Below are 17,766 nucleotides of genomic sequence, written 5' to 3'. Positions count from 1 at the left end.
ATCCAATCCAAATCCAATCCAAATCCAATCCAAATCCAATCCAAATCCAATCCAAATCCAATCCAAATCCAATCCAAATCCAATCCAAATCCAATCCAAATCCAATCCAAATCCAATCCAATCCAAATCCAATCCAAATCCAATCCAAATCCAATCCAAATCCAATCCAAATCCAATCCAAATCCAATCCAAATCCAATCCAAATCCAATCCAAATCCAATCCAAATCCAATCCAAATCCAATCCAAATCCAATCCAAATCCAATCCAAATCCAATCCAAATCCAATCCAAATCCAATCCAAATCCAATCCAAATCCAATCCAAATCCAATCCAAATCCAATCCAAATCCAATCCAAATCCAATCCAAATCCAATCCAAATCCAATCCAAATCCAATCCAAATCCAATCCAAATCCAATCCAAATCCAATCCAAATCCAATCCAAATCCAATCCAAATCCAATCCAAATCCAATCCAAATCCAATCCAAATCCAATCCAAATCCAATCCAAATCCAATCCAAATCCAATCCAAATCCAATCCAAATCCAATCCAAATCCAATCCAAATCCAATCCAAATCCAATCCAAATCCAATCCAAATCCAATCCAAATCCAATCAATCCAATCCAAATCCAATCCAAATCCAATCCATCCAATCCAAATCCAATCCAAATCCAATCCAAATCCAATCCAAATCAAATCCAAATCCATTCCAAAATCCAATCCAAACTAATCCAAATCCAATCCAAATCCAATCCAAATCCAATCCAAATCCAATCCAAATCCAATCCAAATCCAATCCAAAATCCAATCCAAATCCAATCCAAATCCAATCCAAATCCAATCCAAAATCCAATCCAAATCCAATCCAAATCCAATCCAACCAATCCATCCAAATCCATCCAAATCCAATCCAAATCCAATCCAAATCCAATCCAAATCCAATCAAATCCAATCCAAATCCCAATCCCAAATCCAATCCAAATCCAATCCAAATCCAATCGAAATTCAATCCAAATCCAATCCAGATCCAATCCAGATCCAATCCAAATCCAATCCAAATACAAATCAAATCCAAATCCTATCCAAATCCAATCCAAATTGAAATTCAATCCAAACCCCATCCAAATCAAATCAAATCCAAAATCAATCAAAATCCAATCCACTTTTCACATTGCCCGGATAATTCTTTTCTTGGCAATTTGCATTCGCTTTGGAAAACTTTTTCCCAATTTCGGCTCAGAATACTCTCTTTCCGGCGATTAATATTCATTTTGGAAAACTCTCTTTCCTGCATTCTGGAAAACTCTCTTTCCAGAATCCGGCTCAGAAAACTCACTTTCTGGCCTTGGAGAACTCTCTCTCCATAAACAACATTTAACATTGCTAGGAAAACTCTCTTTTCGGCAATTTGGATTCATTTTGGAAAACTCTCTTTCCAGAATCCGGCTCGGAAAACTCTCTTTCCGCCCATGGAGAACTCTCTCTCCATAAACAACATTTAACATTGCTAGGAAAACTCTCTTTCCGGCAATTTGGATTCATTTTGGAAAACTCTCTTTCCAGAATCCGGCTCGGAAAACTCTCTTTCCAGCTTTGGAGAACTCTCTCTCCATAAACAACATTTAACATTGCTAGGAAAACTCTCTTTCCGGCAATTTGGATTCATTTTGGAAAACTCTCTTTCCAGAATCCGGCTCGGAAAACTCTCTTTCCAGCTTTGGAGAACTCTCTCTCCATAAACAACATTTAACATTGCTAGGAAAACTCTCTTTCCGGCAATTTGGATTCATTTTGGAAAACTCTCTTTCCAAAATCCGGCTCGGAAAACTCTCTTTTCGGCCTTGGAGAACTCTCTCTCCATAATCAATAATTATCATTGCTCAAAAACTCTCTTTCCAGAAATAAAAGTACATTCGATGTTTACCTCCTGAAGAGATAAACACAACTTACCGTTTACCGATTGCGCCATGTAGTAACCGAAACTCAACTGATCGGCCAAACTTGAGCCGAACCGACAAATAAATACACTATTGCAAACACCGTCCGTTTGCTACGAAAGTTGTCACCAAACTGATCGAGTTGTTTTCAAAACTGTCTTCTTTTCCACAGTAACTGTTCTCGTTTCGCCTGATCCGCTTTTCGTTTTCTTTCGCTCGTTGTTTGACATCTCTTGTACACGCTTAGCATAATACAAGTAAAATCGAAATCAATTTACTCTTTTTTTTTATATTTCAATCTATAACAACTCTATTCGCCACAGTTAGTTTTTTAGTTTTACGTCAAGCCTTCATGCCAAACACTGTCGAATGTTTTTTTCTTTGTCTAGAAAAACAAGACCAGTAGAATATCCTTTAGATTTTTCAGAACGCACCAAATTTGTTACACGTAAAAGCTGATGAGCAGAGTCCGAACTGTTCATTGGCAAAAATATATTTCCGTTGATGTGGACCATCATTCTGTTCAAAATGACCTTTTCAAAAAGTTTACTGATGGAGGAAAGCAAACTGATTGGACGATAGCTAGAAGCTTCTGCAGGATGTTTGTCTGGTTTTGAAATTGGTACAACCTTAGCATTTTTCCATTTGTCAGGAAAATATGCCAATTGAAAACATTTGTTAGATATTTCTACTAAGAATGATAAGCTACTTTCTGGAAGTTTTTTTATGAGAATGTAGAAAATTCTATCATCGCCATGAGCTTTCATATGTTTTAATTTTTTAATAATATTTCTTACTTCTTCAGTCTCCCAGCAATTTTTGAAAACGATCTTTTGATTGAAAATACTTTCGAAATCCTGAGTAAAATGATTTTTATTTGAACTAATAATACCTTAATTCAAATTGTGCGCACTTTCAAACTGCATAAAAAGTTTATAAATTTCTTCGCAATAAGTTAGTAACAATTTGTTTTCCTTTTTCAATGTAGAAATCGACTTCTAAGGTTTTATTAACATTTCAAATCATTTCCACAAGGGCTTAGAGCCAAGGTTCAAATGATAAAATGTTGTTTTCAAATTTTATGTTTCTCAATAGGGAAACCCGTTTTTTATTATCTTTTATCAAATCATGCATCAGAATGATCGTTTTTACGACGGATCAAGAGTTGCAAAGCATCATATATAATCATGGATTTGAATTTTACTTCACATTTTAGAATTATCATGCCCCTTGCTTTAACAACGGAGTTTGTTGAAGGTTCAAAAGCATTGTCAATATCAAGTTTTATTTGCAATGAAATGTTAACATCAATTTGGAAATAATCGATTTCAATCCATTTGGGGCACATTCGAGGTTTCGGCTCACCATTAAATGAAGTAGCGCCACTGTGCGAGGATGATGAGGATGAGGATATGATGTTTGATCGCTCGGACGCGGTTGTTGCTTAACTGTGGCCGAAGACTGGACCGGAGAAACGCAAATAAAAATTCTTTCCAGATTTGAAGTGAGAGATGACTATAAAATGAGGTGGGGTATAAAATAAAATTATGAATGGCTTGTTTGGGAATTAGGGTTAATCATTTTAACTGCCCCGATGGCGGCTCTTCTAGGTGTATGTCCACTGTGTGTCGTGGCCGTCGTCGTTGACTTTTGGGAGCTGCTTTGTCACGGCTAGATGCTGGCCGTAAGATGGCAGGGGGAATGGTGGCTTGCTGCTGCCATCAGGGAGTCACATGGTGGTGCCATTTGCGCGCATGGCTTCAATCCCTAACGCGTCGATTTATGGTGAATCGAATGCTTTTACTGCTGATTGAATAAATTTGCTTACAAACAGGGACCGAGCAAAGTGGCCATTCCGATGTGTCAAGCTCTAATCATTGGTGAGCTATTGGCAATCTCAATTTGCATAGGAAATGACGCGGAACGGGGAGAAACTTGTGTCTCTAGTAAAACATGTACCATTTCAAAGCCTTTCTGCATACTGCAGACCGCAGTATGGACTAGCTTTGCGATTATAAAGGCTTGAATCTAAATTTTGGATATCAATGACCGTAGTCAATTGTTTCGATGTAATATGAACAACTTAAATAAATCTTTGAAAACCTAAACGACCAGTCAGCAAGTTATACTGAACATTTTTATTACTTTAACGTGAGTTTTCTGAAAATTTCATTGGCGATATTGAATAATTTTGTAGTTTTGATATTGGCATTTAGTACAGCCAAAATTAAACAAGACCATCATACTTTTGGTTTCATCATGAGCAAACCGACTCTTGAACTTTACCCACGCCATACATTCGTCATGTCATCATGAAATGAAACGCGGGGTGTTAATTGATCACCCTTGTTTCTGTCACCACCCACAGAAGTAGGTCGTTGCGTTGCATCATCATCTCAATCCATCAAAAGGAAAAGACATGCGCGAAAAGTGTGTTTCTGAGGTGTTCTCCATCACCATCATCGTCATCGCCGACGTCGCCGTCTTCGGTTCTCTATTTGAATAGCCAACACCCTCAACCCTTCACGCCTTCCATCAACGCTCGATGGCCTTCCCCCGAAACAGAGTGATCTTTATAATATTACATCATAATTCATGGCATGTATTCCCCCTAAGCTTAAGCCGGGATTAACGACGAGGAGGAGGAGGCTGGAGGTGAAGGTGTTTAAGTGATTTTTCCACTATCGCTCGCAAGTAAACGAGACTGCGAGATTCAATTAGGCACTCGCGCACAATCCAGCCATGGCTCTGCGGCTAAGTACATGATAGAGGGTCTCCTCCAGTCAGAGACTCACAGGGTGCGCGAATGCAAAATACTAGGGGCAGATGATTCAAATTGCAAACTTAAGCTCAAATGCATTTTACAGCGATATGAAAGAAACTTGTAATGTATCATAGTAGTTTAACGAAACTTTACCGAATCAATTATAATTCAAGAAAACAGTTTTATTGCGTAAAATTCCTCAAACGTTCATAAAAATCTACTTTAGTCCTTTAAAAAACCCTCTGAACATTTTTCGAACCTCAAAATGATTTGTTAGAAGGGGTCATAAATTGAATGGTGGGTCGTAATAGATTTAAATAAAAGTTAAATATATTGTGGCGCATAATCTGTTATTGAATTGAAAGTTAAATTAGAAGTAAAGCGTTTCGAGAACAAGCGGAATGTCCCATTCCTTATTCATTTGGATCGAAGAGCAATTGTTACCAATTCCGATCAAACACTGAGTAGTTACCAGTAGCGTAGCTTGGAGGGTACGATGGGTGCAGTTCGCATCGGGCCCCAAAAGCAAGGTAAGGATTTTTCATAGCATTAAAAGTTCAACATTAAAAGTTCAACAAGTAACTGAGAATTCGTAATTGACGGATTTCACGCCAACTCAACACGCGATTAGCAGCACCCCTTCAGAATTCAATGAAACTTTCTGGATGTCAAAAGTATGTGAAACTAAGATACTTTGCATATTTTGTTTTTTCAAAATCGATCTAGACTAACATTTGGAAAGGATCAAAGTTTTTTTTTTACTTTTTTTATAAACCCATATAACTCAAAAACGGTAAGACCTACAAAAAAGTGTTGTAATTTCCTGACGTTTTAGAAAAAAATAAAAACACATTTTCTACACTGAAAAAAAAAAATGATTCGAAACTTTAAAGTCGATTTAAAAAAACGGCCATTTTTGATCATCTTTAAGCAAAAAAGTTTCGTAATTAAATTTACTAAAAGTCGTCCATACATTGCAAATTGGGCATATTTTAGAGAATAAAGTTTTTCTAGCATCGATTTTTTTAAGTCCAAAATCATTTTTTTATTTTTTTTATTTCGCTTCAAATAGTCCAGTATGATCATATTTTCAAGTGATGAATGAGTTTGAATCACAAAATAGATCAAATTTGTTTTATTGGGAGTAGTTAAAAGAAATAAAACGGAATTATACAAAGTTTTTTTTTTAATTAAATTTAATTGATTTCGCAACAAACCGCTTATGAGAAAATCAACTCCGTCTAATAATCCGAGGGTTTTTATGGTTGGAAAGATATCACAATAATATTTAATTTCTTATTTGGTTAAAGCCAATTTTAACAGGTGTCTGGAAAGGGTCAATAGTATGCTTATGAAAAAGTCGTGGTTTGATTTTATTTTTATTATTGCTATATATCCTAAAACGTAGTATCGGCACATGAATATTTACATTATTTTTGGGCTTTACTGAATAAATTGAATATTTTTGGTTCATCCTCTGAATTGGTATACCGTTTGGCTGCAATTTGTGTATCACTAATAGGCATAAAACAATTATATTTTTGGGTACCAAAAAATTCCATTAATTCCTCTGACATTTTAACATATTGTTCATTGGATATATAACAGGAATTTAATTTGGTGATACATGTATCAGTTTGTTTCACTTCCCAGTCGAATAGTTCTCGCGGAGTTGCGATTGTGTTTCCATAGTATTTTGCAAGACTTGCTCTTTTTGCCATTCGCTTGAGAGTGCCACCAATAGCGTCACAGGGGCCTTTGCCGTGGGATGTGGCAAAAAAGTGCCACTCTGCTTCCAATCCATATATTTTCTTGGAATTACATAAGCTGACTTTTTTTTTATTTTTATAATGCTGCAGCTCCATCTGACATAAAAATAACTTTTGATTTGTTTAACAAAATTTATCAATTTTGAAATAAATAGCTGAACTGCTACTGTGTCATGGATCTGATATTATAATAAAACTTACATTTTCCAATTTATTATATTTTTTATGGTAAATCGTTGCTTGGGAATTATTCCAGTGATATCCTTGAGCAGCGTTATTATTTTCAGAAAAGTCGCTAATTACCAGTATTTAACCTTGTTTTAAGGAGTCTTTTTTGTTTCGTAGAAAAGCAGACTGTTATTTGCAAATAAAATCATGAGTTATGAGCTTATCAACTTTTTTTAGGTAGATAACAATACAAACATATTCATTATTTCTTATTTATCTGGCGTTTAACGCAGGTACGTTTAGTAAGTTTTTTTTCACAAAACTTTTTCTAGAAGAGAATTTAATGGGGTATGGATAAGGTTGTTACTTTTCAATGTTTGCAATACTGTAGGTATCATCAAACCATAAAAATCCGTCGGATTGTTAGACGGAGTTGATTTTCTCATAGGCAGAGGCGAAGTCCATTGATTGCCTGCATTTAAAAAACATAATCACTGTATTATTCCGTTTTTTAACTATTCTCAATAAAAAAATACAATCTATTTTCTGATTCAAACTCATTTATCACTTGAAAACTCAATCATATTTGACGGTTTAAAACAAAATCTTTGGAAAAATAAATTTCAGTTTGGGACTTAAAAAAATTAAAGTTAGAAAAACTTTTTTCCCTAAAGTATGTCCAATTTTAGTAAATTTAAAACGTTTCGTAACGTTTTGCTTAAGGATGATCAAAATCTGAAATAACCGTTTTTTTTAATCGACTTTAAAGTTTTGAGTATTTTTTTTTTCAGTGTAGAAAATGTGTATTTATTTTTTCAATTTTTTTCTCTAAAACGTCAGGAAATTTCACGACAGTCCCCCATACAACACTTTTTTGTAGGTCTTATCGTTTTCGAGTTATACGGGTTTATAAAAAAAAGTAAAAAAAACTTCGACCCTTTCCAAATGTTAGTCTAGATCGATTTTGAAAAAACAAAGTATGTAAAGTATCTTAGTTTCATAAAGCCTTCACACCCAGAAAGTTTCATTGAATTCTGAAGGGGTACTGCCAATCTCTTTTTCGAGTTGGCGTGAAATCCGTCAATTGCAGCCTTACGAAGTAAAATAAATATGGCAGAAGCCAAAGAAGACGCTAAGAAACCATTCCATTTACCAAGAACGTCTCGAGATTCATCTAGGGCTTCCTTCCTTCCTTTGTCTACAAAATTTTGGATTTGTTCTAAATTTTTTCCAGCCTTGGATTCGTTCAGGACTTATTCAAGGCATTACTGCAAGAAATTTTCCATGTGATACCTACAGTTATTTTTCTAGGAATACTTAAGCGATTCCATCTTTTATTGGGACTTCCTCTTAATTTTTTTGCAAGAGATTTTCCAAGAGCATTACAAGTATTTTCTCAAGAAAATCCTCAATGAATTTAAGGAATTTCGATAGAGTTTTAAAAATACATTTTTACTTTCCATCATGTTTTTGTTTTCCAAGTATCAAAAAATCATTTTCCAAAAGTCCTTAGAGAATTTGATCTAAAATTCCTCTAAGGATATTTTTATGATTTTCAGTACTCGTGAAATAACCTCCGCTAACATAAATCATTTAATCTGAATTGCCTAAAACAAATTCATGAAAAAACATAACCAAAGAGACCAAGGAATTGCTCTTAGCATATTTATTCCAGGTATTCTTCTTAAGGGTGTACTACAAAAAGTTATTAAAAAAACTCCTTAAGATTCTTTTTAAAAGACACATAGACATTTCTGAAGCAATCGTTCCTTTTTTATTTTTCGCAAGATGTTGCTCCATAAATTAATCCCTAACGAAAATTCTGATTACACTCTTGTATGGGTGATTTTTTGCCAGCAGAATATTTTTGACCTTTTAATTCTCGTCCAAATGCTTAACGTTTTCAAAAAATTTAGATACATGAGTGTTTGATTATAACAGGCATCATTATTTTTTTGCGCAAAACTCAGTTTTTTTTTCAGTGCACTGCCAATGTTCGCAAGTTCAACGTAAGCGCCATTTAGAATTTAAGTATTCCAACTACATTATTCAGCGTAAAATGCAAAACATATGATTTGACATCTATATGGCGCTTGCTCTAACTCTAATCAAAATACCTACGTAGAAAAAATATTGCAGCATTTATTATTTGTTGTACAAACAACAAAAACATTCCGGAAAAGGCAATGGCGCTTACGTCATTCTTACGAACATGAGCAGTAAAGTGATGCAATTTTTTTAATTTTTGCACACGCCATTTGAAGTTAATATGGAGATTACTTTGGAAAAGACAAACCTTTTCTGTTCAGTCCTCTAACTGCTCGTCGTAGTAATCTATAGAAAAGCGAACAAACTCTGCTTTTGTAAAATCTTCTCAGCTACTACTTTGCCGAAGACCACATTTTGATTGGACGTCAGGATATATCTTGAGTATTTCTGACAAAATTCTGAGGATTCTGAATAGGTTTTCGGCAAAATTTGGGAATTGAAAGCCTGGAAGTAATAGACTTTTGAAAATTTCTATCTGAGACTTGAGAATTTTCAGCAATATCGCAGCGGAATCAAAATTCCAAGTGAGCTCTTGGGCGATTGTGCTAGTTTTCCCCGAATGTCGTTTCCCGAATATCTTTTTTCTTGAATGCCGCAAATCACACACTCAACCGAACGCCGCCGATTAAAAATAACAAATAATCTGCTGCTACCGAACATTCAGTGATAGCTGAACCGTACTGGGTGGAGTGTAGCATGAAAGCATCGAAACCGATTGTGTAAAAGCGAGAATCGGAAGGAACACGAAGAGAAGTGAATACCAATACACTTGTATCTGCGAGGCACGAGTGAACGCATTAAGCGTCCATTTGCCGAATGCATTGAACTGACTGAGCGGATTACTACTCACTGAATCATTCCGTAGTGTGGATTGACAGTCAGTGAACACTCATCTGCACTCAAACCCGAATGCCACTCCAACGAAATCTGAATGTAAACAATCATTCGGTATGCATTCGGTTGCCTTCGGCTTTCAGAATCGGTAGCGACTCAATCAGTTGCAGTTTTTTGTTTCGCTTGGCGCTCGCCGTTCGAAACGGCTTTCTCGCTCCCGACTGTGCGTGGAAGCGAGTGAGGGAAACGCAAAAACTGAGTGAGTGTTTCCCATGCTTGGATGCAAGAATGGTCTTCAGTGAGAGGGTAGTAGACTAGGAAGAATGACAAGATATAAGGTGATATTTGGTCATCCTCGACTAAACACATACTGCTAAAATTGCTAAGGACGCTGAAACTCCAAAGAGCCGCCAAACAAATAAAGGAGGGTACATAACAGATGAAGGATGATTGTTCGGATTAGACGAAATCGGTTTTTTGCAGCAATCTCGTTGCAGACAGCTCAAACTGTAATAAATTTAATTAGTTCATCATCTTCAATTTCAACATCTTATACCTACAAATTCTTGATTTTCGTTTGACCAATCCGAACCCAAATTCTGGTCTGCCTACTACTTCGAGCCTACTGAATAATTTATACAATATAAAATTAAGCAATTTAGTGTGATTCCAAACATTACTTACATGGCTATTGAAAATCACCGATAGATTATTGGTGTACCGATACTAATCGTGCCTCACAGATAGTGTCTACAATTAGTCATACAGGTAAGTATTCGTTTTCTTTTGCATATAACTAATTTACCTTTTTATCTTTTCAGCAATTTTCCTCTTCTAGCGCATCCAGGACTTCAAATAATATGATAAATTTCGTCAACTATAATTTAACTTTCACATCCAACTATCTTCTTCACAATGAATCATCACATTTGAACATGACAACAAATCACCCAAACAATGCGATCTACCTTATCAAGATCAGGAGCCGTGTTGTAAAACTGATCGATCCGGCAACACACGGAACGAACATTCCCCGACCCGTAACGCTCCTTAAGCTTTACCCTTCGTTACCTCCAAAACCGCTATCTTTGCAACCGGCCGACGTAGTATTCCATTACTTGTTTGCACATCAGCTTGTCGGACTCTTCCGTCTTTGCCTGGTAGCGTTCGCACTATCCGACCTCGTATCCATCCATTCCTCGTACCTTCTTCAACCACTATCACCACATCACCATCTTTCACTGGCTTGACCTCGTTAAACCACTTGGTTCTCCTCGTTATCGTCGGCAAGTACTCTTTTATCCAGCGTATCCAAAACTGGCTTAGCAAATGCTGTATCCACCGCCAATTGCTCCTCATCTGCGTTCTGTCATCTACTAACTCCTTCGGCGGCTGACACACTCCACTTGAACTCAGCATCATGAAATGATTAGGCGTTAACGCCTCCTGATCCACAGTGTCTAAAGGAACATACGTTAAGGGCCGAGAGTTCACCATAGCTTCGGCTTCAACCATTAATGTCCATAGTGTCTCATCATCTGGGTTTCTCACCATCTCTAATCCCGCTAATGCCGTCTTGACGGAACGCACAAGTCGTTCCCAGCAGCCTCCCATGTGCGGAGCTAACGGCGGATTAAATCTCCACTTTGTGGTGGTGTTGGTGAAGGTGGCCGCCAAGTTCTGGTTGATCATCTTTATCTCCTCTTTCAGCTCGTTACTTGCACCACGAAAATTAGTGCCATTGTCGCTAAAGATTTCCAAGGGAGCACCTCGCCGAGCAATGAAACGCCTAATTACCATTTTAAACGAGTCAGCAGACAAGCTGTAAGCGATTTCTAGATGAATTGCTCTTACGGTCATGCAAGTAAAAAGGGCGATCCAACGTTTTACCAAACTTCGACCTACTTTCACAAGGAATGGACCGCAATAGTCCACGCCAGTGTACGTGAACGGACGCACGTATGGAGTCAATCTTACTTCTGGGAGTGGTCCCATTCTTGGTATTTGAGGTTTGGTTTTTCGAATAATACAGCGCTGACACCGTTCTGATACCTGCCTGACCAATGTACGCAGTCGCGACACGTGAAAAACCTGTCGCATCTCGTTCACCACAGTTTCCTTATTAGCATGTCCGTATTCTCTGTGGTACCAGTCTGCTATCAAGTAGGTTACACGATGATGACGTGGAAGAATAACCACACTACACGGTGCATATGTGGCGTTCAACGATCTTGTTTCCATCCGAATTACTCCATAATCATCTACGAATGGCGACAGTTTTGCTAATGGACTGCAACGATCGATGACCTTCTTACATCCTTTCTCCGAACCCTTATTCGATTCTAGAATACGCAACTCCTCAGAATACATTTCTGATTGCGCCAACCGCCACAATGATCTTTCGGCTTGTTGTAGTTCTTCCTTTGTCAGCATAACATCTTCTACATTGGATGATTTCCTGCGATTCATGAACCGGTAGACGTATGACGTGGAGCGATGAAGCCGTTCCCAACGCGAAAAACGATCGACTTGAATCCATGGAGAAGAAGCTTCAATGTGATGCAGTACAGGCTGCCTTAGTTCTTCATTTGTTGGAACTAGCGTTCCATCTTTTTTCGGCCAACAAATCTGTGCTTTGTGAAGAAATTCAGGACCAGCGTACCAACGATTGTTCGGGTTGAACGAGATCCCTATCTTCCATTTCGTGCCGTCATCTGCCACATTCAATCCTGACTGCACATAGTTCCATTCACTGACCTGGGATTTTGCCAGTATTTCTCCCACTCTGTACGCCACAAATTGCCGGTAACGACGAGAATGTGATCTAAGCCAAGCTAGTACTGTACACGAATCTGTCCAAAAATATCGACGTGTTACGCGCAGAGTATGATTTTCCTCAATTGACTTAGCCAGGCGAACTCCGATGAGGGCCGCCTGTAGTTCCATCCGTGGAATCGACAAGAACTTCAACGGTGCTACCTTGGTTTTTGAAGCAACCAGCGCACAGCGAGGTTGTCCACGATCGATGATACGGAAGTATGCTACACAGCAGTAGGCGTTCTCGCTTCCGTCAACAAATACGTGTAGCTCCAAAGTATCTAAACTTTCCGGCGAATACCCAGCGAAATAGCAGCGTGGTATCATAATTTCTTGGAGCCCTGCAATTAGACCGATCCACTTGTTCCATTCTTCGAGAAGGGACTCAGGTATGCACTCATCCCAATCTATACCGGCTCTCCAAAGGCTCTGAATGAAGATTTTACCATGAATCAGGAATGTAGATATCATCCCCAGCGGGTCGTATAGGCTCATCACCACTTGCAGTACCTGGCGTTTTGTAGGAATCACTCCATCAAAAATTAGCGGTTTTAAGTCGTCTCGAAATTCCATGTTAAACGTGAAAACATCCATCCATGGTAACCATACCAATCCCAAAACACGTTCTGCTATACCAGATTTGTCCATCGCAAATGACTTTACGTCCTCTGAGCTCCGCTCCCCGACCAGTTTTAGAATTTGACATCCAATTTCGTATTTCAAAGCCGGCTTTGGCATGTATCTTCTTTACTTCCAATGCTATCTTAGCTACCTCATCTTCAGTGTCCCTACTGTCCAGATAATCATCAACATAATGATTTTCGATTATGGCAGCTGCTGCTTCCGGAAACTCCTTCTCAAATTCCTTCGCATTTAAATTTTTCACGTACTGAGCAGCACACGGTGAGCACGTCGAACCAAAGGTAGCAACGTCCATCATGTACACACCTATGTGCTCTCCTGTTCCTCTGAAGAGAAACAGTTGTGCTGATCTATCTGCCCGTCGTATTTGAATTTGGTGGAGCATTTCCTTTATATCTCCGGTTACTGCTGTCTGCCGCTGCCGGAATCGACATAGAACCGCTGGTAGAGATGTTAACAAGTCGGGCCCTTTGAGCAGGACTGAGTTGAACGATACACCTTTCACTTCTGCAGCTGCATCCCAAATTAGTCTCACCTTGCCAGGTTTTTTCGGATTCAGCACAACTCCTAACGGTAAGAACCATGAACGTTTCGGATCCAATGCTCTCAACTCTTCTTCGGATACCTTATGTGCGTAACCTTGCTCCAAATAGTGCTGAATTTGATGTTCCACGTTTGAACGCAGCTCAGGTATAGTGCGTAGCCTCTTTTCCAAAGATTTCAATCGCCGCACTGCCATACCATAACTATCAGGAAACTCCACCACATCTGTCTTCCACAGTAGGCCCGTTTCATAATTCCCAGCCTGTGTTCGCACCGTGGTTTCTCGTAGAATCTGGACTGCTCGCTGATTGTCTTCAGATACTAGAGTGTTTTTGACATCGACTCCTAATGACTCTACTTCGAAAAAGGCTTGGACGAAGTCGTGCAGGTCTTGTTTGCTTTTTTCCTCACGTATATGTAAGCAAGTTTGCACATCGATTCCACCCCCATATCGACCAAATACAGCCCAGCCCAAACGAGTTTTGGCCGCAACTGGTTCACCGACTCGTCCTTCTCGTTTCCGTAGCGTAACTTTCAAATGAGTATGTTCCAGTCCAATGAGGATTCTCGGGACAGCATTTACATAGCTTTGGACTGGCAAACCTTCAAGGTACGGGAATTTCGCAACCATTTGCGCATAATCTAATGTTTGCGCTGGAAGTTCCAACCTGGCAACTGTGCAAACATTGGAAATTTTATACCGATTCATTCCATCGATACCGGAAACCTCCATAGTAACCCGCTGCGATTTCGATTCTTCTCTGGATACATTTGACGTCCATTTCAAATACAAGCGTTTTGTCTCTCCTCTCACTCCAATTTGTTCAGCTAATTCCTCATCAACCATCGTGAGCGAGGAGCCACTATCGAGGAACGCAAAGGTTTGAATGGATGTTCGTTCCCCATGTAATACGACAGGAACTATCTTGAACAATACTCCACCTTGTTCATGACCGTGTGTTCCTACCATTCCAGAAGCAATGAAAGACGACGGCCCTGGAGCATCAGGTTTCCCGGGATGTAGTAGACTATGGTGACGATCTCTACACTCACCAACCCCACAATCTTGTTTGACTTTACATGGCCATCTTCCATGGGGAATCAAACAGCGCTTGCACAGATTATGTCGTTCTGCGATGTCCCAACGTTCTGCCAACGATCTCCTTTTCCACTCTCCACAATCTTTGACCTTGTGTCCTGGTTTTTCACACATTAAACATCGCATTCCATCCATCTCAATCTTCGGATTCGTGCTACTGACATTTTGAGCACACTTGATGCTAGAGTTTTCAGGATGCTCATCCTCTACATGTGCATTGACAAAACTTTTATATTTTGGTCGATCTACCTTAGATGGTTCATGAGCCACAGGGACTATGACATCACTAGCAGCTGCCACCATGGAAGCCATATAATCCCCAAAACGTCCTAAATCAACTTCAGGTAAATAGCGCTTATACAACGCCCAGTCGAGCTTGATTGAAGCAGGAAGCTTTTCCACTAGTTCCTGAAGAACACTTGGATTGTTCAGATGATGATCCAATCCTGAAGCTCGTAGATGTGCACATAAGTTTTGGACTGATAAACCGTAGCTGACGAGTGTTTCTAACTTGTCGGCCTTCGGTGGTGGAAGTGCTCGCACTTTGGAAAGGAGATTATTCACTATTAACTCAGGCCGTCCATATAAGGTCGTCAAGGTTGATATTACAAATGGAACGGCTGACGGCAGCAATAAATAACTCCTCACAGCATCCAATGCATCTCCTTTCAAGCAACGCTGTAGACGCATCAAGTTTTCACCATCGTTAAATCCACACAAATCCGTGGAATTATTGTATGCACTGATAAAGATTGGCCAATCGGCAGGATCTCCCGAAAATATAGGTAAATCTTTCGGTACCACATGCCTAGCCGCTAGCTGTTGAGCCGATGGCCCCGTTGTCAACGTTCGGGTCAATGGTGTGCTGTTCAACGGATTATTTCCCAGTGGAGTAATTGCAGCTCTTGGATCCACGATGGGGCGATTCATGGAGTGACCTTCTCGAGAATCAAATCGTCCCTCTACATTCGGTCGAGCTGTAGCATCGGCTTCCCCAACGTCAGAAGAGTTATCGTAGTAGTCTGTCAATCCCCTCGCGAAATCCAAATGCGATCTCATGGGATACGGAATCATCGCCAAGTTACCACTCATTTGCTGTTTCACACTTCTATTTCGCACTTCACCAGACGCTTCTTGACGCGAGACATTGACATTGAGTGATCGAGTATTCGGAACCATGTTCATACGTTCAGTCTTAGCGGTTTGATTATTAGAATACGTCGCGTTGCCCGGCGGAACCTCTGATTGGCCAACAGTTTTACCTAACCCAGAGCCTTTCCCCTGCATATGCCGATCCATCCAATTTTCAACTTTACTTTTACTTGAACGGACGCTACTCCGACTACCTTCACTTCTATCCTCACTCCTATCATCGTCAAGTGCTACCATGGTTTGCAGTAATGCGAATCGCTTCTGTAACAACTCTTCTTCCCTAGCTTTTTTCTCCGCAAAACGTTTCTCTCTACAGGCGGCTTCCTCGGCCCTAGCTTTTTCTTCTTCTTCTTCCCTTTCTTGGTGCAATCTGTCGGCAAGCTGTTTTTCCTTCTCTATGCGCTCTAATTCTAGCTGCAGCTGCGCTCTCCGTACACTCGATGAGGAAGTCGCGGAAGCTCTCGACTTGGATGACTTACCAGATCGCAATACAGATCTCCTAGGAGGGCACTTTACACAACTCCAGCTTCTGTCTTTCACCGTTTCATCGACATTGGCACACGTATAGTGCCACCACGACTCGCAAGTGTCGCATTGCACCATATCTTCTACCGAATCCGACTGGTTGCACCCGGCCGCGCACCCTACACATACCGTGACGTTCGTTGCAGGTTTCGACGCTTCCTTGCTCATGTTGCTGGAACTTCCACAACAGATCCACAAGATTTTTTTGAGTTTGTTCGGATTAGACGAAATCGGTTTTTTGCAGCAATCTCGTTGCAGACAGCTCAAACTGTAATAAATTTAATTAGTTCATCATCTTCAATTTCAACATCTTATACCTACAAATTCTTGATTTTCGTTTGACCAATCCGAACCCAAATTCTGGTCTGCCTACTACTTCGAGCCTACTGAATAATTTATACAATATAAAATTAAGCAATTTAGTGTGATTCCAAACATTACTTACATGGCTATTGAAAATCACCGATAGATTATTGGTGTACCGATACTAATCGTGCCTCACAGATAGTGTCTACAATTAGTCATACAGGTAAGTATTCGTTTTCTTTTGCATATAACTAATTTACCTTTTTATCTTTTCAGCAATTTTCCTCTTCTAGCGCATCCAGGACTTCAAATAATATGATAAATTTCGTCAACTATAATTTAACTTTCACATCCAACTATCTTCTTCACAATGAATCATCACATTTGAACATGACAACAAATCACCCAAACAATGCGATCTACCTTATCAAGATCAGGAGCCGTGTTGTAAAACTGATCGATCCGGCAACACACGGAACGAACAATGATGTTATGATAACTTTTCAAGTAAATGAGCTTTTCGGGGAACCGACATTCGGGTAGTAGTATCACAACTCTCTTGGGCATATTTCAATATCTTTCGGAATCCTAGGCGAGTTTCTGATAATTTAAGGCGGGATCCTGTAGATTCCTAACGAGATGCTTCAGCGACCTAGCGTGTTTCTGTGGATTTCCTACGAGCACCTGAAGCTTCATATGGAGCTCTTCAGGTTACAAAGCGAAATTTTGTAAATTTGCATTGATTTTATATGGTAGGTTTTTGACATATACGTTTTTTTTTGTGAATTTTATGACAATTTGATTCCCATTCATAGATCATAGAGACTTTATGTGGACCGAGTCGCAGGTTGAGCACTATGAATTTCACATCCATATGAAAAAACCTAGTACTACCTTAATCAATACTCTGTTTCAAGAAATAACACATGTTTTGTGTACAGCGATTGCAACACATAATTCAAAGGAGACATGCTCAACTTAATTTGGTCAAATTCGACTCTAGGGCTTAAAGTGTACACTGATGTTTAATGATCATTTAATTTAAAAATCATTTAGTTGAGTTCAAATTCACAACAAATTTTTATTTTAATACTTCTTTGTAATAATACAAAATACGTCTTATTGTTTTTCCGTATTCTATCACAGCTTCAAGGGAAT

General features: G+C 39.2%; 2 long non-coding RNA genes across 2 annotated transcripts; both read right to left on the bottom strand.

Moving 5' to 3' along the window:
- Nucleotides 1–9,973: 9,973 nt before the first annotated feature.
- On the bottom strand, nucleotides 9,974–10,628 carry LOC110675902. The gene is made up of 4 exons (XR_002499900.1): nucleotides 10,330–10,628; nucleotides 10,209–10,274; nucleotides 10,085–10,149; nucleotides 9,974–10,031 (listed from the first exon to the last, which is right to left on the bottom strand). It is a non-coding gene; the product is annotated as an uncharacterized LOC110675902 (long non-coding RNA).
- A 5,534-nt stretch (nucleotides 10,629–16,162) lies between these two features.
- LOC110675901 lies at nucleotides 16,163–17,091 on the bottom strand. The gene is made up of 4 exons (XR_002499899.1): nucleotides 16,869–17,091; nucleotides 16,748–16,813; nucleotides 16,624–16,688; nucleotides 16,163–16,570 (listed from the first exon to the last, which is right to left on the bottom strand). It is a non-coding gene; the product is annotated as an uncharacterized LOC110675901 (long non-coding RNA).
- Nucleotides 17,092–17,766: the final 675 nt, after the last annotated feature.

Source organism: Aedes aegypti, chromosome 2 (genome assembly GCF_002204515.2).
Source record: "Aedes aegypti strain LVP_AGWG chromosome 2, AaegL5.0 Primary Assembly, whole genome shotgun sequence".
Classification (NCBI taxonomy): Eukaryota; Metazoa; Arthropoda; class Insecta; order Diptera; family Culicidae; genus Aedes; species Aedes aegypti.
The sequence above is the reverse complement of the archived record's forward strand: the minus strand, read 5'-3'. Positions and strand labels throughout refer to the sequence as shown.